This window comes from Oryza sativa, chromosome 7, assembly GCF_034140825.1.
Source record: "Oryza sativa Japonica Group chromosome 7, ASM3414082v1".
NCBI lineage: Eukaryota > Viridiplantae > Streptophyta > Magnoliopsida > Poales > Poaceae > Oryza > Oryza sativa.
In genome coordinates, this window is record NC_089041.1 from 19,157,424 (window position 1) to 19,182,331 (window position 24,908).

Here is a 24,908-nt window from a genome sequence, read left to right on the forward strand (position 1 = left end):
GCGTGGAGAGAATTAGGTTGTGTTCTTTTGAGTGTTGAAAATTCTTCCTCTCGACATGCAAAACGGAGTGGCAGATTAGCACATGATTAATTAAGTATTAGCTTAAAATATTTTAAATTGAATTAATATGATTTTTAAAATAAACTTTTATAGAACATTTTAAAGAAAAGTTCAGAAAGAGAGTAAGGTATACTAGTAAGCAACTAGCAAAATACTAGACTTCTCAATTTCTCATTGCCTTGCTGTCTCCGTTGCACTTGCACTTGATGTCATCAAATGTTTGGCACAAACCTTAATATCATGTTTATTGATGTTATCTTTACGCTTATATTTTCGTGCAACCAGATTTGGTAATTTAAGGTTGAAACATGGTGTGCTGGCCTAGGTTCATCCTCCTCCTCCTCTCATTGAGGATGGTGTCACCATAGCTGAGGCTTCCCAATACGGAGAACAGTGCAGTGATGAGTAGGGTAAGGCCCTGTTCAGGGTAAAAAGTTTTGGCGTGTCATATTGAATATACGGACATAAATTTGAAGTATTAAACGTAGATTTAATAACAAAACAAATTACATATTCTGCTTGTAAACTGCGAGATGAATTTATTAAGCCTAATTAATCCGTCATTAGCAAATATTTACTGTAGCGCCACATTGTCAAATCATGGAGTAATTAGGCTTAAAAGATTCTGTTGATGTGAAAAACACACACTGGCCTGGAGATCTGCTTAACTCATATGTAGGTCCAAAATCTTGCTTTTAGGTTCGTGAGCGTGCCAGTTGATTTGATCCTGCAATCAACAAGAAAGAAAGACAAAAAAAACCACGATTAAATCCATAAATGATAGCCGATCGGCTAGTTGCCGATGACATATCATTTATCTTCGAGCCGATGTCATGTTGGAATCGATCGGCAGTAATAAATGAATAAGATAAAACTAAATCTACTCGATCGTCTGTAGATATTAATGACATGTAATCTTTCCTTCGATATATGTTTAAACTAAGTGATTGGGATAGATCGGTCGTCATGCAGAGACAGTATAAATCACTTAAGTCGAAACATACATTGAAGCAAAGATTATATAGATGTTTATAGCATAGCTGACCAAATAGATCTAGCGTGTATCGGCTAATACTCTGATACCACTTTATACTAAGATATCAAAACAAGCAAAAAAATATCAAACAAGAAGCCTAATATACTTTAATGCAATAAGATTTTAATATAAAAGGCAGATTTAGCATAACAATCAAGCATATGAGATATAAATAGCTAAATCAGGTAAGATCGGCTGGAACTCCGACACTATCTCTATTGACAATCATAAAACAAACTAGATATTTATAATTATGGATATTACTTAATAGATCGAACCCAACCGATGCAGCATTAAGCATAAAGATAAGTATAAGATCTAGGCAAGATGATGAAAATCTCTAAGAGATAGTAGATATACAATATAATCTAAATTAATAACGAGATTTAACTCTATCGGCTACTTTCCAACAGTAAAAATCAGCCAATTGCAAGTTATATAGCACTGACGGAGCGTGGGGCTCCTCACCGGGAGACCGCGCAGGCCCCCCTTTGCCGGTTCGGCCGGGGGCGCTAAGTGAGGTTCTTCGCCCTCGATCGATCTGGAGAATGTTCGCGAGAGAGCAAGTGCACGAGACACGGGCGATGTAGACAGGTTCGGGCCGCTGAGAAGCGTAATACCCTACTCCTGTGTTCTGGTGGATCTGTGTGTGAAGGATTTACAGAGAGCCGGAGAGCCAGAGAGTTCAGGCTCCAGAACCCCTCTCGCCTCCTTTTTTTTCTTTTTTTTTTTCTTTCTCTTTGGTGGGCAAGGTCCTCCTTTTATATCTCAAGGGGATACTACATGCACCACTTCTACCTACTTTTCTTCTGGGTGGGGACCTACCCTCTCTTGACCAAAACTTGGCTTGCACCTTCGCCTGGAAGCTAAATCACAACTTGTCCTTGAGTGAGGCTCAGCGCCGTCTCTCGCCTGACACCGGGGATCTCCCTGTTACTCCCTCATTAATGGGCGGAGATTTGCCATGGCTGCTTTCCAAATGACCATCCGACGAGATGGGTCATACCTACCTCCACTCCACCGGAGGCAGATGCATCGTGGGAGCACGGTTGTCTGCCGATGACGCGACCGGCGTGTAGACCCCCGTTTTTATAACAGGAATCAATCGTGTAAACAGTACCATTTCCCTGGATCAAGTAGTTTGGTACACACGGATTCATAGCTGGAATACCAAGTGCACATACACGAGTGTCTAATACGAATTATTACATTATAGGCCCGCAGGCATAGTCTTAAATCATCGGACCGAGCGGTCCGGAATACATCCAAAAGCAGAAATAGATAAGGCAGCGGAATTCAGGCAGCGGCATGCCATTGCCACAGGCAACGACCGTACTAAGACCTACTGGACGCCTTCGTCTTCATCTCCCTCCTGATAGTAGGCATAGGGATCCTCCGAGGCTTCATCTTCCGCTTCTGATAAATTTTATATTTGCAAGGATGAGTACCAACCGTACTCAGCAAGCCACCACAGCAATGATGCACATGACAGAGGAATTCAAAGGATGGCTATGGTTCTTTTGCGCAAAGCAAATTTTGTAATTCTTTTCACAAGCCTAAGACCTAGCATAGATTGATCACGTTTTAATACCAGTGTTCATATTAAACAATGACGGTTCTGTCCACCATCCATTGTGATCCCAAGGATAGCTTCCCGCCATTGAATCGTTATGGTTTTCTGAGGACGTCCACATTCCCGCCTCTCAGGAAGTGGCTCCATCAGCATAAAAATCATCATGCAATATCCCATCCCACACAAGTTAAAGAATTTAGAGTCTAGCTAAGTATAATACATGTCCCGGTGCTCAATAACCGCGAGCACGGCTATTCGAATAGATTTGGTTTACTCACACTGCAGTGGATGTACACTTTACCCGCACTCCGCGACTGCCCAACACATGAGCCTCGTCCCAACACATGAGACGCGTCACGGCAAAGCTTTTTGATAACCTCGCATTGGCAGTACCCGCTCCATGAACTTAAATCCTCATGCACTCTAGGCGTCCATGTTTCTAGCAGTGAGAGGAGTTCTGGCGCTCCCGGGAAAGAGAAGTCTCACACACATATTAAATTATGGTTCAAGTTAAGTTCTCTCTCTTACACACTCATGGCAGTCCTACCAATGGCGACACCGATGGAGGGCACGCCTCTCGGCCCTACCTCAACGGCTGTCCCAATGTAGCGCACCTGCCTCACTCAGAGGTGAACCATCTATGCAGGGATACTGCCTCCGCTCGGCTATCTAATCCGCTAGGTCTATACCCATTCGAGAAGTACGGTTGTACGGGGGTCGTTTCATGCTTAACTTCATGGCTCGGTCCTTAATTGACCGGGGACGGTACTAGCCTTTTCCAGATACCACCCAAATCCTCCGTCCGCCCCAGTCGAAAACAATTGTTAAATTTTATTTCTCCTTTCACAAATCATGTCATCAACATAATGGCAATGTGGCGCTTATGTCTCCACATGCCGCATCTCAATTACCTTCCCAAAGGTAATTGCCCCAAGCATATAGCATTTGATAAATATGAGTATGCATGATTCTAGAGTAGCATTTCTAAGCAATTGTCATAGTTGACTAGGGACTCATACGTAAACATGGTTACAAAGATTTAAGGGTTAGCAATAATCAAGGCATGGCATAATCACAAGTAGGATGTTCATCATTGCATGCAATTTTATTTGTAAACAAAACAATTTTGCAATTAGGATCAACATGTTCAAGGAATAGTGATGACTTGCCTTGCTCAAAGTCTTGCGGGTCTTGGCCTTCGCTTGGATCCGCAACTCCCTCGGGCTCTATTGTTACGTGCAAAAATTGATTTGAATTCGGTTAGAATTCAAATAAAAATCCAAATAAATCCAAATGAAAGTCGAATGCGAAAGTCGATTCCTTTTTATTAACTTTACTATGTGCAAACTACGGCAAACCCAATTTCGATTTAAACTACTTTGCGGGTATAATTATTTCGTTGTCAATAATTTACTCTCCCCGAGCATTGTATATAATAGGTTAGAAATTTCTATTACGAGCTAAATATTGGACGAAATCCTAGAAATATTATACAATTTAATTTAGTCTATGACTAAACGATTAAATATAATATACGTCTAAAATTCCTAGCGATTAAATCCGAATTTCTACCGTGAATCGATTACTTATAGGGATTACCCAAAAATAATCTATAATAATCTATAAGAATTCAACTATTTGTTTAGTTATTAATTACATCTAAATTACTACCGCGAATTGATTTCCTATAGAAATTACCAAGAATAATCCATAATTTATATTAAATTTTGCAATTCTACGACTATAATTAATCTATAATTAAATTCTAATTATTTTAAATTTTCTAAACTTCCCCAAACTCCCTCTAATTTCCTATTTATTTCCTTTTCCTTTTTCTCCCTTTCCTTTTTCTTTTCTCTTCTCTTTTCCCTTTTCTTTTTCTCTTTTTCTCTCTTTTCCTTTTCTTTTCTTTCTCTCCTCTCTTTCTTTTTCCCTTTCTTCTCTCCCTCCCGGCTCCTTTCTCTCTTCCTTGGCTTCTCCCTCCCTCGGTTTCTTTTCTTCTTCCTCTCTTTCTCTCGGCTCTCCCTCCTACCCGAGCGGTGGCGGCGGTGGACGCGAGGGGGAAGGAGGGCGGCTCAGCGACGGCAGCAGCGGCGACGACGGCGGTGGCGACGGTGGCGTACGGCGGCACAGAAGCGGCGGCACGGTGGCACAGGAGCGACGGCACGGCGGCGCGGGAACGGCGGCGCGGCGGCACGGGAACGGCGGCGCGGCGGCACGGGAACGGCGGCGCGGCGGCACGGGAACGGCGGCGCGGCGGCACGGGAACGGCGGCGCAGCGGCACGGGAACGGCGGCGCAGGGGTGAGGGGAGAGGGGAGACGAAGGGGGAGATGGAGTGGAGAGAATGGGGGAGGGGGGATATTTATAGGGAAGAGGGGGAGAAGGAGAGGGGAGGGGCGGCGGGGCTCGGGGCGGCGCGCGGGGCTCGGCGCGGCTAGATGTGACGGTGACGGCGACGCGACGATAACGCGGCGCGGCAGCGGCGCGGGACGCGAGGCGGCGACGCGATGGGCGAGCGGCGCGCGGGGCGCAGGGCGCGAGGCGGCGCGCGGGGCGCGAGGCGACGGGACGGGGCGGCAGCGGCGACACGACGGGCGCGCGGCGCGGTGACGGGACGGTCGGTGACGGGCGCGAGGGCGCGCGGGGCGGCGGGACAGCGGCGCGACGGGACGGGCGCGCGGCGCGGCGACGGGACGGTTGCACGGCGGTAGGCGGGCGTGCGGCGCGGCGACAGCGTGGCAGCGGCGGCGCGGGGCGCAAGGCGGCGGCACGGGGCTCGAGGCGGCGGCACGGGGCGCGAGGCCGACGGTGACGATGGCGACGGCGATGGCGCGCGGCGCGTGATGACGGCGACGCGACGGCGACGCGGCGCGGCAGCGGCTACGCGATGGACGGGCTCGGGGCGGCTAGGGGCAGAGGTGGGAGAGGAGGGGGAAGGTTAGGGACCACATCGAACACCTTAGGCGCAATGAACAGTGACTTTTCCTATTTATCCCGATTTTAGTGTATTTTCCATCTAAATTTGATTCCACAATTCCTAATTTTACATATATGCATTTTACTCAATATTCGTGTTATCTTAACTAATGAATTCACCCTAGATTAATATTACTCATATTTTATTTTTATATAATTTATTTGAGTTTTAATTAGGGTTAATTCTTATTCCATCGCAATGAAATTTAATTGATCCAAATATGGTCGCGATAATATTTTATTTATTACTATCCACACCTAATCTTTATTTTTAATTTATATTTATTTTACCAATTTGTTTTTAAGGTTTATTTCTAATTAACTATTCTTTACTCACGATTAATAATCTTCGAGATCAACTCCAGATAAAATAGACCAATAAGATCGGCATGATGCAATTAGTTTAAAAAAGTTTTTGAAAATCCGTATTTTTAGAGTTTTGGTTTTGTCGGTCGAATTTTCAGGGTGTTACACGGCGTCAGACCAGTCACAGACCGGTCATTCTTGTCCACCACGTGTCAGTTCAGCATGCTACACGTCTGCCCTTCTTCATACAATGACTTCCTTGCAATGGTTGCGATGAAGCCTGGAATGTATCTGGCCGGGGCTGACGTGCCAACTCCAGGAGTTCCCACGCCGGCTCCGGCTAGGGACGAGTGCCTGGAGGCTCTCATCATTCCGACGGGACGGGGCGAGGCGTGTGTCAGGCCGCCTGTTGCCACCTAACCCGCGATCTGACCGGTCTGTGACCGGTCACACACTGTGACCTGTCACGGACCGAACGAGTGTGCTGCGCTGCATTAAATGTGGCGTGGGGCGCTCGTCCAACCCGCAATAAACGCGGTTAGGTGAGCGCCGCTGTGCTCACCTAACCCACACACGTGGCGCCAAACCCACAGGGGGTCGGGGCGCCCCAGCCCTCGGGGCCGAAACGGGAGCGGCCCGACCCCTCGGGAAGACAGAGGGAGGGGCGGCCACATCACCCTCGGGCCCGACCCCTCCCGAGGGGGTCAGGCCACGTGGGTGACTGCAGCTGCCCCAAACCTCTAGTCAAGATACCCCCGGTCCCATGTCACCGACAGTAGCCCCCGGCGTTACGCCAGGGCGATCGCCCCCCCCCCCGAGGGAAGCGCTCGGGCATGACGCCACTCCTTAGACCTGGTGACAGGTGGGGCCGGTCTCCACAGGTGGCAGAAACCCAGCGGTCGCAAATCGCGCACATCGTCAAGGAAAAAACCGACCGACAATAATGAGCGGCTTCCTTCAAGACCACTACATTACTTAAGTAGCGCGCGAACCGGGACGAGCCGGTTCGTTTCGTCTGGAGATGTGATGACGGTGCATCGGTCGGCGAGCGTAGTTAACGCGCGCACGATATGTCCCATCTCGACTGCCACGGCCGCACATCCGCCTCGTGCGCCGCAAACGGGCGAGCGGGATTAGTGGAGGCGTGGGCGCGAGAGACGAGGGGGCGAGGTAGTGGGCGCGGGGATCGAGGAGCCGGGCATAGCGTTGGCAAGGGTACTAAGACATCAAGGAAGGGACTTGTTTCCTTCCTCTCGTCACTCTTCCCTTTGCCTTTGCCACTTGTGCTCTGACTCTCCGTTTCCGGCGCCCTACCCTTGCCATACTCGCTCGCTCTCAAGCTCCTCCTCCGCCGGCGTCATGGCACGGGGCTCCGCACCGCTCGAGGGTAGCGTGCTGCCGCCTTCCCGCATCGTGAGCGAGAGGCAGGCCGGGCTGCCGCGCCGATTCATGCCGGAATCTGCCACCGGCCGGGAGGTGGTCGCGCTGGGCGAGGGACGCCCGGCGCCGCATTACCCGGGGCGGTCCGTCTTCTTCCTCTCTTTCGCAATGGCAGGGCTGGTCCCGCCATTCTCTTCTTTCTTCATGGATGTTCTGGAGCTTTATGATCTCCAGATGGCGCACCTCACCCCCAACGCGGTAATGACGTTGGCCATCTTCGCGCACCTATGCGAGATGTTCATCGGGGTGCGCCCATCTCTCCGGCTGTTCCGGTGGTTCTTCACCGTACAGCCGGTGTCGCCACCGTCGGTAGTCAGTGGTTGCTACTTCCAGCCGCGGGGGCCGGTGCTGAACCGCTACATTTCCTGCGTCCTTCGCAAGAAGTGGGACGACTGGAAGAGCGACTGGTTCTACACCCCTCTCGCCGACAAAGCGCGCCTCCGACTTCCGAGCCAGCCCCCGGCGCAGGCCTCCAGCTGGCGGGCGCCGGTAGATCTGGGAGATGGCTACGACGCCGTTCTTGACCGCCTGGCGGGTCTGCGATCCCAGGGGCTCACGGGGGCCATGGTGTTCGGCGACTACCTTCGTCGCCGGATCGCGCCACTCCAGCGGCGCGCCCGGGGCGCCTGGGAGTACACCGGGTCCGAGGACTACATGAGGACCCACCAGGGGGGCAGATGGGACTGGGCCCCTGAGGATTTCGAGATGGTGGTCCAACGGGTGCTGAATCTCAGCTCCGTGGAGGCATCCCTCATCCCCCAAGGTGTCCTCCCCCTCTGCAGCGATCCAGAGCGCGCCAACATCCTGACCATCATGCAGCCGGTCGGGGCGTCAGGGGAGCGGGCTCCTCGAGGCCACGATGGCGCGGGCGGGAGCCGCAGGGGGGAACAATCTACCCCGGGAGGGGGTCGTGCGTCTGGGCCCCGTGACGGGGGCCCGGGGGGCAGCCGCCCTGCCGACGCCCGGGGGAAGAGGAAACAGGAGGATACCCCCTCCCCATCTCCTCCCCGAGGGGGCGGGGCGGTGCGTGCCAGCAGCAGGCGCCCGGAGGGTGCTGTGCCGACGTCGCAGCCCGAGGGGGAGCGAAAAAAGAAGCGGCTCCGCAAGATGGGGGTGACCGAACCATGCCGGGGAAACCTCATCTCCCCCCCAAGGTGGTCGTTTAGCCGACCTCCTCGCAGGTTCGTCCCCGCGCCCACTGCGGCCGTATTCATTCTCCCAAGGCGAGTTTTCACTTACCCGTTTCTTTTTGTCTTCTGGTTTTTCTTCCGCTTTCAGCGAGATTCCGTCGCGCCCCCCTCGCCATTCCAAGTCCGGCCGGTCTGAGGCCGAGGAGACAGCGACCGCGGAGGCCCGGAGGCGGGAAGCTGTCCGGCGAGAAGCCGCGGACCGCCTCCGGGAAGCTGAGGAGGCTGCCCAGGAAGCCGTCCGGGTTCGCCAGGCTGAGGAGGCCACTCGGGAGGAGGCCAGACTCCACCGGGCCGGGAAGTCAGCCCGGGAGGCAGAGGCGACGCGCGCACGCCAGGCGGCCTGCCAAGCCCCCGACCCGACTCCGCCCGAGGCGACGACGACTTCCGAGTCCACCCACGACGAGGCCGCGGGCGCACCGCTCGGACCCGACCCTTCGGGCGACGTTCAGGACGAGCCAGCCTCGGGGGACGCCCCTGAGTCCGGCACGTCGATTGGCGGGCCGAGCCGCATAGCGCCCACACCGAGGCGGCTCTCCCCTCTGCCTTACGCCGCTCCACTGAACACAGAGCCCCTCCTGCAGGCCCTGGCCGCCGCGAACACGATGGTGCTGGACGGGTTAGGTGCCCAGATGGAGGTCCTGCAAGCAGAGCGGGCGGAGCTCGACGCGGCGTGGGCGCGCGTCGAAGAGGGGCGGCGCTCGGTGGAGGCCATGGTGGAGGCGGGCCGCAAGGCATACCGCCGGCACGCCTCAGAGCTCGAGGCCCGTCGGAGGGAGCTGGCGGAGATCGCCAGGGAGGTGGAGGAGGAGCGGGAGATTGCCCTCATCGCCACCGCCGTGCTCAACGAGGCGCGGGACGATCTCCGCCTTCAATACGGGAGCCGGGTGGCGGAGCTAGAGAAGAAACTCGACGCCGCCCGGGGAGTCCTTGACGCCACCACTGCTCGGGAACGGCGGGCGACGGAGAACGAGGCGGCGTCCCGGCGGCGCGAAGTGACCCTTGAGGCTCGCGCCACGGCGCTGGAAGAGCGTGCCCGCGCGAGGGAGAAGGACCTGGCGGACCGCGAGACCGCCGTCGCTATCCAGGAGGCAACGCTGGCGGCGCACGAGGCCGCCTGCGCCGAAGAGGAGTCCGCACTCCGCCTCCGCGAGGATGCGCTCACCGAGCGGGAGCGATCTCTCGAGGAGGCCGAGGCCGCGGCGCAGCGGCTGGCGGACAGCCTGTCCCTCCGCGAGGCAGCGCGGGAGGAGCAGGCGCGCCGTAATCTGGAAGGCGCCCGCGCCAAGAGGGCCGCACTGGATCAGCGGGCCGCTGAGCTCGAGGCGCGGGCGAAGGAGCTGGACGCGAGGGCGCGCAGCGGCGAGGCGGCCGCGGGCGACGGCGATCTAGCCGCCCGCCTCGCAGCTGCCGAACACACCATCGCTGATCTGCAGGGCGCACTGGACTCGTCCGCCGGGGAGGTCGAGGCCCTCCGCTTGGCGGGCGAGGTAGGGCCCGGCATGCTTCGGGACGCCGTCTCCCGTCTAGACCGCGTCGGGCGGCAAGCGGGCCTCTGGGGCGAGCGGACCGCGAAGTACGCCGCCAACCAGGGGGGCCTCGCCCAGCGCCTCTCAGAGATGGCCGGGACTCTCCAGCGGCTCCCCGAGGAGCTCGAGGAGACGATCAAGTCATCCTCGAGAGACCTCGCCCGGGGGGGCAGTGGAGCTTGTACTGGCAAGCTACCAGGCCAGGGACCCGGACTTCTCCCCGTGGGCAGCGTTGGACGAGTTCCCTCCCGGAACCGAGGACGACGCGCGCGCGCAGGTCCGGGACGCCGCCGACCACATCGTCCACAGCTTCGAGGGTACGGCCCCTCGGCTCGCGTTCGCCCTCGACTCCGACGAGGAGGGCGGCGACGGTGGTGTGGACGACAGCGACCACGAGGCCGGCGACCCGGGAGCCTCGAAATGAGCCCCCAGGCCCCCGCCAATCTTAAATAGTTTTTCCTTTCTTCTTCCGAGGCCTTCGGGCCCCCTTCTTGTATAAACTAATTTAATCTGCAATCAAATAAAGAAGAAATTTCTGTGTCAATTTTATTTGTTGTGTGTATGAGACGAGGATGGTCTGTGCCGCGGTCCTTCTGTGTCTTGGCTTGAACAAGGGCTCGTGCCCAGGTCCCAGCCTCAAACGGCGCGGGTCGGGGCTAGTGCCTGGGGAGATGCACGTGTCGAGACTGGCCAGGCTGGGAGCGTGGTGACCGAGGGTTATGGGGACCCGATTGTGGGCCTTTGCCGATTCCCCCCCGGAGTTCACCACGCCCCGGGGCACGGCTCGGTTCTGGGCCCCGTTTGGCGATTTCCGCTGGCCCGAGCCACCGAGGGCAGGGTCGAGCACGAGCGTGCTAATTCAAGCCAAAACTCTTCAAAAGGAAACAATGGCACAGACACAGTCCTTAGGAAATCGAAAAAGCTTTTATTGAAATACGGAAGAGAAAAAAGATAAGTATATGCATATGTGGTAGCCCCCGGCCAACCCTGCACGCCCGAGGGGGGGTGCGGGGTTGGCCCGAGCCCGAGACCTAACACCTGACCCCCACTAGGGGTAGAAGTGACGAAGGTGTTCGATGTTCCACGGGTTAGACAGCTCTGTGCCGTCGCCCGTGGCCAGCCGAACGGAGCCCGGCCGGGGGACGCCGATCACTCGATACGGACCCTCCCACATTGGTGAGAGCTTGCTCAGTCCAGCACGCGTTTGGACACGGCGTAGGACGAGGTCGTCGACGCAGAGTGATCGGGCCCGGACGTGACGCTGATGGTAGCGCCGCAGGCTCTGCTGGTAGTGCGCGGCTCGAAGGGCCGCGCGCCGCCTTCGTTCTTCCAAGTAGTCGAGGTCATCTCTGCGAAGCTGATCTTGATCAGCCTCGCAGTACATGGTGGCCCGAGGGGACCTCAGGGTGAGCTCGGATGGGAGAACCGCCTCCGCGCCGTAGACGAGGAAGAAAGGCGTTTCCCCGGTTGCTCGGCTTGGCGTGGTTCGGTTCGCCCAGAGCACCGCTGGCAGCTCCTCAATCCACGAGTCGCCGTGCTTCTTGAGGATGTTGAAGGTCTTGGTTTTGAGGCCCTTGAGGATTTCTGCGTTGGCGCGCTCCACTTGGCCATTGCTTCTGGGGTGGGCGGGAGAGGCGAAGCAGAGCTTAATGCCCATGTCTTCGCAGTAGTCACCGAAGAGCTCACTAGTGAACTGGGTGCCGTTATCCGTAATGATACGGTTAGGCACCCCAAACCGAGCAGTGATACCCCTGATGAATTTAAGTGCGGAGTGCTTATCGATCTTGATGACCGGATAAGCCTCGGGCCACTTAGTGAACTTGTCGATAGCGACATACAGATACTCGAACCCGCCCGGGGCCCGTCTAAACGGACCCAGGATATCGAGCCCCCAGACAGCAAACGGCCATGAAAGAGGTATGGTCTGCAGGGCCTGGGCCGGCTGATGGGTTTGCTTGGCGTGGAACTGGCACGCCCTGCACCGCCGGACCAGGTCGACCGCATCGTTGAGAGTCGTCGGCCAATAGAAACCCTGGCGAAAGGCCTTGCCAACCAAGGTGCGTGAGGCAGAGTGGGCTCCGCACTCGCCTTCATGGATATCGGCAAGAAGCTCGACGCCTTGTTCCCGAAGAATGCACTTCAGGAGGACTCCGTTAGCCGCGTGCCGATAGAGGGTCCCTTCCACCAGCACGTAGCGCTTGGAGATGCACTGTACGCGTTCACTCCCTTCGTGGTCCTCAGGTAGAGTCTTATCTGCGAGGTACGCCTGGATCTCAGCGATCTAAGCAATCAATCTAAGGGAGCTGGGAGCGCCCCCCTCGGGTCCCGAGGCCTGGACTCCGACGGGCCTCGGGGGCCGTTCAGGCGCGTCCGTCTCCCCTAGGGGGTCGGGTCGCGCCGACGGCTGGGCAAGCCTTTCTTCAAAGGCGCCCGGTGGGGTCTGGGCTCGCGAGGAAGCGAGCCTTGAGAGTTCGTCGGCGACCGCGTTATCCCGTCTGGGCACGTGCCGAAGCTCTATCCCGTCAAAATGGCGCTCCATACGCCGCACCTGGCGCACGTAAGCATCCATCTGCGGGTCAGAGCACTGGTACTCCTTGGAGACCTGGTTAACGACCAACTGAGAGTCGCCTAACACCAGGAGGCGGCGGATCCCCAGTCCAGCCGCCACTCTGAGTCCCGCAAGGAGTCCCTCGTACTCTGCCATATTGTTGGTTGCCCGAAAGTCGAGGCGGACCAGGTATTTAAGGACATCTCCGCTCGGCGAGGTCAACGTGACCCCCGCACCGGCGCCCTGAAGAGACAGGGAGCCGTCGAACTGCATCACCCAATAGGCGGTGTGAGGCAGCTGCGAAGGGCCCGAGCTGGCCTCGGGGATGGAGACGGGCTCGGGAGCCGGTGTCCACTCTGCCACAAAGTCGGCGAGGGCCTGGCTCTTGATCGCGTGGCGTGGTTCAAAGTGCAAATCGAACTCAGAGAGTTCGATTGCCCATTTCACCACCCGTCCAGTACCCTCTCGGTTATGCAAGATTTGGCCGAGGGGGTAGGACGTAACCACCGTGACCCGATGCGCCTGGAAATAATGGCGCAACTTCCTCGAAGCCATCAGAATAGCGTAAAGCATCTTCTGGGCCTGAGGGTATCGGGTCTTGGCGTCCCGGAGGGCCTCACTAACAAAGTAGACGGGCCGTTGCACCTTTTGTCGGGGCCGATCCTCTTCGCCAGGGGCCGCATCTCCAGGGCGCTTTTCGTCCGAGAGGCCGCGCGGGGCGCACTCGGCTTCTGTGTCGACGACCTCGGGGTCGGAAGGCGACAGGCGCGGCCTTCCCGCAGTGGCCCCGGGGCCATCCTGGGGGTCGGGGGCTCCTGGCACCGTCGGACAAGCGGGCAGAGGGCCAGCTCCGGTCGTCGGGGGCCTCGGGCCGCCGTTCGGCTCGGGGGCCTCTCCTCCCTGCTCTCTCCCGGGTCGAGTCGATACAGGGTGCTCTTCGTCCGAGAGGCCGCACGGGGCGCACTCGGCTTCTGTGCCGACGACCTCGGGGTCAGAGGGCGACAGGCGCGGCCTTCCCGCAGTGGCCCCGGGGCCATCCTGGGGATCAGGGGCGCCTGGCACCGTCGGACAAGCGGGCAGAGGGCCAGTTCCGGTCGTTGGGGGCCTCGGGCCACCATTCGGCTCGGGGGCCTCTCCTCCCTGCTCTCTCCCGGGTCGAGTCGACACAGGGTGGGGATGCGCGGAGCGAGGGTCGTCCTCGTCGCGCTCCACGACCAACGCCGCGCTGACCACCTGCGGAGTTGCCGCCAGGTAGAGTAGCAACGGCTCATCTGGCTCCGGGGCGACCAGGACTGGGGGAGAACTGAGGTACGCCTTCAACTGAGTGAGGGCCCGTTCAGCCTCCTCCGTCTAGATAAACGGCCCGGAGCGTTTGAGGAGCTTAAATAGGGGTAGCGCCTTCTCTCCCAGCCTCGATATGAACCGACTTAGGGCGGCCATACAGCCAGTGACGCATTGCACATCCCTAAGCTTGCTGGGGGGGCGCATCCGCTCTATAGCTCGTATCTTCTCGGGGTTGGCCTCAATGCCTCGGGCAGAGATCAAGAACCCGAGAAGCTTGCCCGCAGGCACGCCGAACACGCACTTGTCGGGGTTCAGCTTTATGCGGGCGGTGCGGAGACTTTCGAAAGTTTCCGCTAGATCCGAGAGTAAGGTCTCCTGGTTGCGTGTTTTCACAACCAAGTCATCAACATAGGCCTCAACATTACGTCCTATTTGGCTACCCAAAGAAATTCGAGTAGTACGTTGAAAAGTAGGACCTGCATTCTTTAACCCGAAAGGCATTGTCGTATAACAATAAGTTCCTATGCGGGTAATGAATGCAGTTTTTTCCTCATCCTCCCTAGCCATGCGAATCTGATGATAACTAGAGTATGCATCTAGAAAACACAAAAGGTCGCACCCCGCGGTGGAGTCGACAATCTGATCTATGCGTGGCAGGGGGTAAGGGTCCTTAGGACATGCCTTGTTAAGGTCGGTGTAGTCGATGCACATCCGAAGCTTGCCGTTCGCCTTGGGAACGACGACCGGGTTCGCCAGCCACTCCGGATGGATGACTTCTCGGATGAATCCGGCCTCCAGAAGTCGCGCCACCTCCTCGCGGATGAAGGCTTGACGTTCCGGGGCCTGCCGCCGCACTTTCTGCCGGACCGGCCTTGCGCCCGGCCGTACGGCGAGACGGTGCTCAATCACCTCCCTGGGGACCCCGGGCATGTCCGCCGGTCTCCAGGCGAAGACGTCGGCGTTTGCCCGTAGGAAGGAGACGAGCGCGTCTTCCTATTTGTCGTCCAGAAGACCACCGATTCGTGTGGTCTTGGACGGGCCATCGCCCAGGGCAACCTGCTTGATCGGGACCTCGTCGCACGTGATCATCCGCTGCCTCGGGGCGGCTGGGACGGAGGTGCTGAGCCTCTCGTCACCACCCGCGGGCTTGGATGCCGCGGCGAGGTGGTCCGCGCGCTGCTCCATGCAAGCAAGCGCGACTTTGAGGTCGCCATGGACGGTGATGGGGCCACCGGGGCCCGGCATCTTCATCTGGAGATAGGCGTAGTGGACCGCCACCATGAACTTCACCAACGCGGGCCTCCCCAGGACCGCGTTGTAGGGCAGACTGAGGTCCGCCACATCGAAGTTCACCCGCTCCGTGCGGAAGTTGGCGGAACCACCGAAGGTGACCGGGAGGTTGATATGGCCTAGCGGCCAAGTGTGCCCCGGCGTCACACCGATGATCGGCTGGGACGGCCGGAGCACCATCCCCGGGGCCTTGATGGCGTCAAAGGCAGCGGGGGAAAGGATGTTGAGGGCTGCACCCCCGTCAACGAGGACACGCCCCAACTTCACATTGCAAACGGTGGGGGAAACCACCATCGCGATCTGTCCTCCCCGGGCAACGCACGGTGGGTGGTCGGTCTGGTCGAAGGTGAGGGCAACCTCCGACCACCGCGCCCGCCGCGTCACCTCATGGGTAGGGGCCACGGCCAGAAGCTCTCGCTTCATGGCCTTGAGGCTCCGGCGAGAAGCGTGAGCACACGCTCCCCCATCAACGGTGGCGACAGTGGCCTCAGGCTCCTGGAACCCTAGGTCATCGTCGCCATCGTTGATGTCCTCGGCGGGGGCCTTCTGCTTGGCCTCACCTCGCCGGTTGCCGGCGGGAGCCGCCGGGGTATTGCCCTCACGGCGCTCCTGCCTCCTCTCCTCCTCCCACTTCCTCGTCCGCTCAGCCAAACTTTTGACCGCGCGGCAGTCCGCGAGGTCGTGGAGGGAGGTGTTGTGCACGGTGCACCACTTGCCGGTCGGGCGCTCCCTGCTAGGAGCGCCGGCCTCCTTCTTTTTGTCGCTCGCAGGCCTCCCCTTTCGGGTGGCCCGCAAAGCGCCCTCGACGGCGAGGACGTGACCCTCGTCGTCGGAATGGGCCGACCTCTTCTTCCTCCTCCTGTCCCGTCGCCCTGACCGAGCGGCGGATCCGGGGGCGGCCGAAGCTGCCACACCGGAACAGGAGGAGTTCCAGGTCCAGGCCTCCTCCTTGCGAGCCACACGGTCCGCGAGCTGAAAAAGCTCCGCGGTGGTCTGGGGCTCCTTGGAGGCGATCTTCTCGAGCATGCGGTTGTGGCGCACGCCCCCCTGAACGCGTAGATCACCGCGTGTGCTGGGATGCACGGTATGGTGTTGCGGACTTGACAAAACCGCTGAATGTACGAGCGAAGAGACTCATCGTCCCCTCGCTGTACCGCGTGCAAGTCCGCTTCTTCACCTGGGCGCGGATATGTGCCTTGGAAGTTCATGGTGAACTGCTGGCACAAATCCTCCCAAGAGTGGACCGACGCGGGTGGCAAGTTCATTAGCCAACCCCGCGCCTGTCCTTTCAGGGCCATGGGGAAGAAATTCGCCATGACCCTGTCGTCACCCCCGGCGGCCTCGATCCTAGTCGTGTAGATCTGGAGAAACTCGGCGGGGTTGACGCTTCCGTCGTATTTTTCGGTGATGGTGGGCCGGAACCTTGGGGGCCAACGGACGTTCCGAAGGCTCGCCACAAAGGCTCGACAGCCGGCACCGCCAACCGGGGACACGGGGGGCTGGCCCCCGTGCCCGGACCGAAGTGGCGCTCCGGACGAGGAAGCGCCCTCCGATGCATGGGCAGCACGGCGATCATTGCGCCGGCGCTCGATATTGAAGCGGGCATCTGGCCCCCTACGCACATCTTCTTGGGTTGGAGGCGTTGACGAGGGAATGGCGGACGAACGGCGGGTAGCGGCCGCCGCTCGCCGCGCCCTCCGCCTCGACGACACGGAGCCAGCAGTAGCAACGCCAGTGGCCTTGGTGGCGGAGGACCGCCAGCCGGCGCCTAAGCGCTGCTGCGCCGTCATGACCAAATTGGCCACGTCATCTAGCCAACGTCGGGTTGGAGTCTCTGGATCAGGGATGACGGGCGGGTGACGCAGGAGTGCGCCCGCAGCCTGGAGCGCGCCCTGGGGCGTGCTGCCATCTCCGTAGACGAGGAGACGACGCTCCCCGTCTCGCCGTCCTTCTCCATCGCCCGCGTGCGGCGAAGTCGCGGATCTTTCGACCTCCTCGAGCGCCTCCTCCCGCCCAAGACTTCGGCGAGAGGGGGACAGTGGAGTACGAGCTCGACGGCGCGGGTTCTGCTCCCCGTCTTCACCGCTAGTGCTCGGAGAGAGATTGTGCGCCACTGCCCGTTCGGCCAATGGGCTGAGCGGGAGAAGCTTGGCGCACACGAAAGAGGACGAGGGCTTAGAAAAACATACGCGCCCCCTACCTGGCGCGCCAGATGACGGAGCGTGGGGCTCCTCACCGGGAGACCGCGCAGGCCCCCCTTTGCCGGTTCGGCCGGGGGCGCTAAGTGAGGTTCTTCGCCCTCGATCGATCTGGAGAATGTTCGCGAGAGAGCAAGTGCACGAGACACGGGCGATGTAGACAGGTTCGGGCCGCTGAGAAGCGTAATACCCTACTCCTGTGTTCTGGTGGATCTGTGTGTGAAGGATTTACAGAGAGCCGGAGAGCCAGAGAGTTCAGGCTCCAGAACCCCTCTCGCCTCCTTTTTTTTCTTTTTTTTTCTTTCTCTTTGGTGGGCAAGGTCCTCCTTTTATATCTCAAGGGGATACTACATGCACCACTTCTACCTACTTTTCTTCTGGGTGGGGACCTACCCTCTCTTGACCAAAACTTGGCTTGCACCTTCGCCTGGAAGCTAAATCACAACTTGTCCTTGAGTGAGGCTCAGCGCCGTCTCTCGCCTGACACCGGGGATCTCCCTGTTACTCCCTCATTAATGGGCGGAGATTTACCATGGCTGCTTTCCAAATGACCATCCGACGAGATGGGTCATACCTACCTCCACTCCACCGGAGGCAGATGCATCGTGGGAGCACGGTTGTCTGCCGATGACGCGACCGGCGTCAGACCAGTCACAGACCGGTCATTCTTGTCCACCACGTGTCAGTTCAGCATGCTACACGTCTGCCCTTCTTCATACAATGACTTCCTTGCAATGGTTGCGATGAAGCCTGGAATGTATCTGGCCGGGGCTGACGTGCCAACTCCAGGAGTTCCCACGCCGGCTCCGGCTAGGGACGAGTGCCTGGAGGCTCTCATCATTCCGACGGGACAGGGCGAGACGTGTGTCAGGCCGCCTGTTGCCACCTAACCCGCGATCTGACCGGTCTGTGACCGGTCACACACTGTGACCTGTCACGGACCGAACGAGTGTGCTGCGCTGCATTAAATGCGGCGTGGGGCGCTCGTCCAACCCGCAATTAACGCGGTTAGGTGAGCGCCGCTGTGCTCACCTAACCCACACACGTGGCGCCAAACCCACAGGGGGTCGGGGCGCCCCAGCCCTCGGGGCCGAAACGGGAGCGGCCCGACCCCTCGGGAAGACAGAGGGAGGGGCGGCCACATCACCCTCGGGCCCGACCCCCCCCCCCCCCCGAGGGGGTCAGGCCACGTGGGTGACTGCAGCTGCCCCAAACCTCTAGTCAAGATACCCCCGGTCCCATGTCACCAACAAGCACAATTAACAGAGATTATAAAGTATATACGATAACTCGACGAATTACATAAACAAGATTAGAATACCATAAAGATGGAAGTACTAATCTCGAGAACGCAAACCGTCATGACAAGTTTACCTCTAGTTGAAAATCGAAACGATGCAGCTCAACCCGAAAACAATAACTCGTCGAAATAGAACAAAAGTAAAAAGGGTGGCGATGCGCGAAAGTGTTATTGAATTGTGTGTTGTTGTTTACATTGGGTTCGGGTCATATTTATACCCGAGATACATAATATGTCCTCGCCGGACACGACTCTTATCTCTAACAAACTCTAAGATACACATAGGTCTTTACGACAGACTTTTGTCCAAACATATCTCTAAGGAAACTATTCGAAATATCCTAACTAACTAATAGATACAATTGCCTATCTAAGAGCTTATCTCCGTCGTGGCAATCTTTGTGTAGCATGTTGATTGATTCTAGAAGCAGTTTTACAACTGTCTTCATCAGAATCGACCGTATCGGCTGTACTCTGTCCGATCCATCTCAGCCGATGTCTTCGCAGCCGATGCAAACTATGTTTTTCGAGCCTAACTCTTTGCCGAATCCGCTTTGATTCTAATGCCGAACCTGGTTCATATCTTACCAAATTTGGTCGTAACAGATTTGTCTCGCAATTTACACGCAATCTGTGTAATTAGTTATGTTTGTCTATATTTAATACTCCATGCATGTGTCCAAACATTCGATGTGACGGGGTGGAAAGTTTTTGCGTGGTAACTAAACAGGGCCTAAGTCACAAGAGTACGTGAAAAAAAAAGACATCCTTTTTTAATATAAAGAGTAAATTTCACAAAACTACACGTTTTGTGGTCCAAGTTGTAGAAAACTACACACACTTTGACATTTGGCACTTAAATATATATATTTTGATAGTGTAGCTTCACAAAACTACACTATCAATGAATGAATTCACACGTGAGATGATGTGGTTGTTCCACCTATAACGAGGACGTGGCATCGTGGGACAAGCTGGACTTCTATGCGCATGGCCCACTAAAACTGCTGCAACTAAATATACGCACATATGTGCCTTCCAATCCCAGCGCGATATGTTACCAAGGATTTTATTATGTGACTTGTTTTCTGGTCAGTGATCACCTTTCTATATGGTTGTTTTGAGTCTATTGTTCTTGCACTATTTGTTGAGCTGGTTATTAAGAATACTTGTTGATCAAACTAGATGTGTGAACATGTCTAATGGAGCATTATACCATTTTTATTTCATTTCAAAGTTCCATGAGTTAAGGTCTGTATTGTGCTTACCACAACTGAAGGTTGTGCTTGGTTTAGGAGCACTTTCCTACAGACATGAAAGAAGCCACCTACTACTGTCTACAGCCAAACTATTGTGCTTCTCTTGTCAAGTTCCAGTACTACGCCAAACTATTGTGCTTCTCTTGTCAAGTTCCAGTACTACAAGCTGAATGGAACAATCAATTAACTCAAGGGGTTATAGCCACAAACTTCAGACTGAGTGATCCTTTCCACTGAAGCGTAATTTATCTACTTGAAATTAAGTACAATAGTGGACTGACTGAGAATACTAATTCCCTGTCCTCCCCTTATAGCTCCCATGTTTTGTACTACTTTCATTTCAGAGGCATTAGAAACCTCCATATTTGATGAATTAACTGTTTTTTTTAACAAAATCAATCAACAGTGAGGCAAAAAACTACATACCTATGTGAAATTTCAGTTGGAACTTGCTCATTAAAACTCACTATAAAATGGGCACCTGATTGATTCCTTGGACAAAAAAAAAAAGAACCAAACCATACCTGTTAGTAGCAGAATGGCAGAGCCACCATAGTACTGGAATGAGACACAAGGGGCCGCACAGCCGCAGTACTCAAAGAGGCATGTAGCCAGCGAGTTGCCTGCTAACTCCACATCTCGAGCATAGCATGTATTGGAGAGAGATGACCAGAGGATGGTGAGGGGCCGCCGGGAGAGATGATGAGGCCTAGCGAGGAGCCTCGTGGCGCGGCGGCGAGGGGATAGCAGTGAGAGGAAAGGCGCTGGCTTGTGGCTGACATGACGACGAGATGCAAGCCGAAGGCGGTGAGAACTACACGATATTGCTCGGTGGTCGTCGATGGGCGGAAATATGGAACGGCCGTCCGCGCCGGCGCTGACAAGCATAGGAGGTCATGCAAAATTAATAGCATAGGATGCCACGTCCTCGTTTAGGTGGAACAGCCACATCATCTCACGGTGAATTTATTTATTGATAGTGTGGTTTTGTAAAACTACACTACCGAAATATCGAAATATATGTACTTAAGTGCCAAGTATCAAAGTGTGTGTAGTTTTCTGTAACATAGACCACAAAACGTATAGACGTATAGTTTTGTGAAATTTACTCTAATATAAAATGTGGATATGTACTATTTTCGTCTTGGAAGCCGATATTGTTTAGATGATTCCAACTCCAATGGCACCCAAACAACCTGTTTAAGAAATTAGATTCCAATTCCCTGGTTCTCTCCCGTAGTCCACGGGGATCCAAATCACGGAGCAACATATATTTCAAGTATGTTTTGTTGAACTTACTTGAAAGTCGGTGTGAATTTCTGAAAATTACATCATAGAATACTATCTCTAGTTATAATTTTTTTGTAATATTTGTTGCTGCATAGTACGCTCTCAAACAGTAGGCTTAAAATATTTTCTTTTTGTTAAAAAAGACTGAAAACAAGTAAAATTTAGGGAAGAAAATTTGTACGACCAGAAGAGAAAATGCCAGCTCGAAATCGAGCGGCTAGAATGCTTTCTCGATGGTGCGGCTAGAAAATGCTTTTGGGCTTGCCCTAAAATGATGACATATACAGTTTGTTGGCTTGTTCCAACTTCCATATCTTTTCCAATCAACGATAAGGCACCAGCTGACAGCCAATTCTGCTCCCTAACCTACGCCGAGGCAAACGCAACGAAACAGAGATTTCTATGTGGTTGGTGCATCTTTACACGTCGCTATCTATCTGAATTATTTCTGCTTGTTGATCATTATTCTGCTAAAATTTTGAGATCGGGATAAGCTGTTTATGTCCTCGTCGGTTACTCATATTCCCTTATAAACCAAAACAGTTTATTAGAAAATAAAAATTAATTTATAGATAAAACTTGTATATGCATGTTTTAAGGGACTTAAAAGCCAATTCTGAAAATAAAACTACTATGTTAAAAATATTTTAAAATCAACTTGAAAATATAAATTTTAACTTTACCGATAAGACCACTAGTTCGTTCGAGAACAACGCACAGACGCATAGTAGCTGGTACTCAGATTACAGTGACAAGAGAAACATAACAGCCCGTGACACTCCATTCTCTGGAAGAAGGTTCATCAGCTCCTTAATTAGTTGACGCTGCTACATTTGTCTGACTGGGAAAATTGACAAATCTGTCTTTCTAAGAAAAAAAATCCAGCCAAGAGAGCATCTCCAACGAGTTTTATAACTTCGCCTTTCTATCGAGGGTAATAGAGAGCCTCCATATTTAAGTTATTTTGTTGCACGCTCGGGAAAAATATCTAGATTTTACTTCCTACTTCCTAAAATTCAACTTAAGACTCCTCCTAGGTTGATGTATGTGGCCCCTTCTAGGTTGATTCTTTTTGGAACGAAGGGAGTATGTCTTACACATCTATATTTATTAGTTGTTTTGTTTTCCGAAATCTTGTATTCTCGTGAGTTGTAACATCTAGTGAGTGAAACTATCATATTTGATTTTTAATTTAATTCAACTTGCAGTGATGCATTACCTCCTTGACTGAAGTTTGTCTGAAGCATGTCTTACACATCTATATTTATTAGCCTGTGCTTGACTGAAGTTTCTTCAGCTAGCCCTCCTTCAGCCTGTTCAGTATTGGAATGGTGGTGTCACAAGACTTTATCAGAAAAGATGCAAAGCAAAGGGCTCAGGACCCTCTTCTTGCTTGTCTGTTGGGGAATTTGGACGGAACGAAACAATAGAAACTTCAAGAAAGAGGGATGGTCAATTTAGCGAATTGTCGACAAATTCTTTTTTTTACGAGATCAAGCAGTGGAGCAGCTAGCTGTAGAGAAAAAGGCGGCTACTGTATAGCCTTTGGCTTCGGTTCTATTTTGTTCCCTCCTATCAAAATTTGTACAAAACAAACAGTCATGCCCATGTTTACAAGTACCGATAATGTTGGTTATATTTTTTTTACAGTTACACATGAGATATATTTTATAAATTTTGGTTGAATAAATTATTTTTGGTAGATATAGTTTCCAAACTTCCAATGTACTCCTATAATATATTTTATGAAAAACGTGCATTGATGCACGTGCACGATTACTAGTAAAAAGAAAAGCTTAACCGCAAAATGTACCACTCCACCTATTTTTAAATATAAGCATTTTTAGGTTATTTAGTAAATATTATGTTAAGGTAATAATTCCCTTTCGATAACCTCATCAATGGTCATATTAAAAAATCTTGAGTTTCTTAGATAGCTAGATTCATTTTCTAAGTATCTAATTGGCTGAAAAATGCCTAAATTCCTACATATTAGAATTAGTGCTCAGAAATATTTATATCATGGAAAAAATAAATCATATAAATGCTTATATTTGAGAATAGACCATAGCTGTTGTTCTATTTTGTCGTCGCATTCGAAAGCTCAAGGTGGCTGGGAGAGGGGGAGGGAAGTTTCCATTGAGCCACACTGATCGGATCCAGCCATACCCGAGCTCATGATGGGCAGATCCAGCGGCTTCCGAGCTCTATAGGACAGCCGCGTTGGGAAAGATGACGGAAGTTGCCGCTGCCTACCGATCAGCCACTGTAATCAATCTCGCGGTGGCGGGACAAAGAGGGAGAGGAAGTGAGAGAGGAAAAGGGAGGTGGCCATGAGAGAAAGGGGAAGGGAGACGAAGGGATCGATTCTGAGCGCACACAAGAGAGAGTGTCTAGACTTAAATATATCGAAACCAATCTAGAGCTTGCTCGATCAGCTCAGCTTAATCACCCATCAATATCAGCTCTTTTTTATACATGTTCCAACATCAACGTCCCACACATTTTATTGGTTTATTTAATGAACTGGTATCGATATGGTCTCATGTGTGGTTTTTCTTATCCTCCGAGTGTCGTGTGGGTTTGAGGGACCAAAAACCGCTACCAGTGCTAGTTTTTTCCCTAACCAGCACTAGTAAGATGGTATATTTGATACTCCCTTCGTTTCATATCGTAATACTTTTTAGACTTACCTAGATTCATCCATTGATCAATGTATATGTTTTCTATATGTGTCTAGATTCATTAACATCTATATTAATTTGGGTAATCCTAGAAGGGGACATATCTGGTGAAAACAAGCTAAGTGTTAGAAACTCGTAAAAATCATACCTAAAAGTTTTATAAATTCATAAAAAAAATACTAGAGATAAGTGTAAACATGAAATACATTATTACCAAATCTTAAGTCCAAACTTAATTTTATTTAGGACAAAAGACAAATTTTAGGAGAATAGTAATATGACACTATTCACCCAAAATTTGTCTCTTTTTTTTCCTCTTAAACAAAATTGAGTTTGGAGTTGAGATTTGGTGAGAATGTATTTCACTACACCTATCTTTAATATTTTTCATGAATTTACGGAACTTTTATATATGATTTTCATAATTTTTCAACACTTACATTGTTTTCACATGATATGTCCTCATCCTAGAAAGTTTTACATTGTAGAACGAAGGAAGTAGGTTTTATGGTAGTGGGAGGGCTTTTATCTAAAGTTAGTTTGGTTTATATAAAACTTCAGACAAGATTCAATCAAACTTGAGAGGAGTAAATTTCCATCATCGTGTACATCGGTGTGTGTGTGTGTTTTCACAATTAATATATGGTGCTCACCATTTGAAAATAGTACTGTAAGAGCAAGTTTAATAATAGAGCCAACAATGAGTTTATAGCTTATCTTAGAGTTAACATATATAGTAAATGGGCTATAAGGTTACCTCTTTTTTTTCTCCTCCTCTCTCTATCTCTCACCTATGTATCTATCTTAAAATATGTGAATAGCTAGCTCTTGCATGAGAGCCAACTCTCTCCATTTTTCAAATTCTCCTTAAGCTTATAGTTGGCTTATAGCCTACTATTATACTTGCTCTAAGGTGTTTGTCTATTCCAGGCTTCCAGCTTCCAGA

General features: G+C 53.0%; 1 long non-coding RNA gene across 1 annotated transcript; it reads right to left on the reverse strand.

Annotated features, from left to right (window-relative positions):
- Positions 1–481: 481 nt before the first annotated feature.
- Positions 482–20,867, reverse strand: LOC136357256 (uncharacterized). The gene is made up of 3 exons (XR_010742458.1): positions 20,513–20,867; positions 3,839–3,895; positions 482–787 (listed from the first exon to the last, which is right to left on the reverse strand). It is a non-coding gene; the product is annotated as an uncharacterized lncRNA (long non-coding RNA).
- Positions 20,868–24,908: the final 4,041 nt, after the last annotated feature.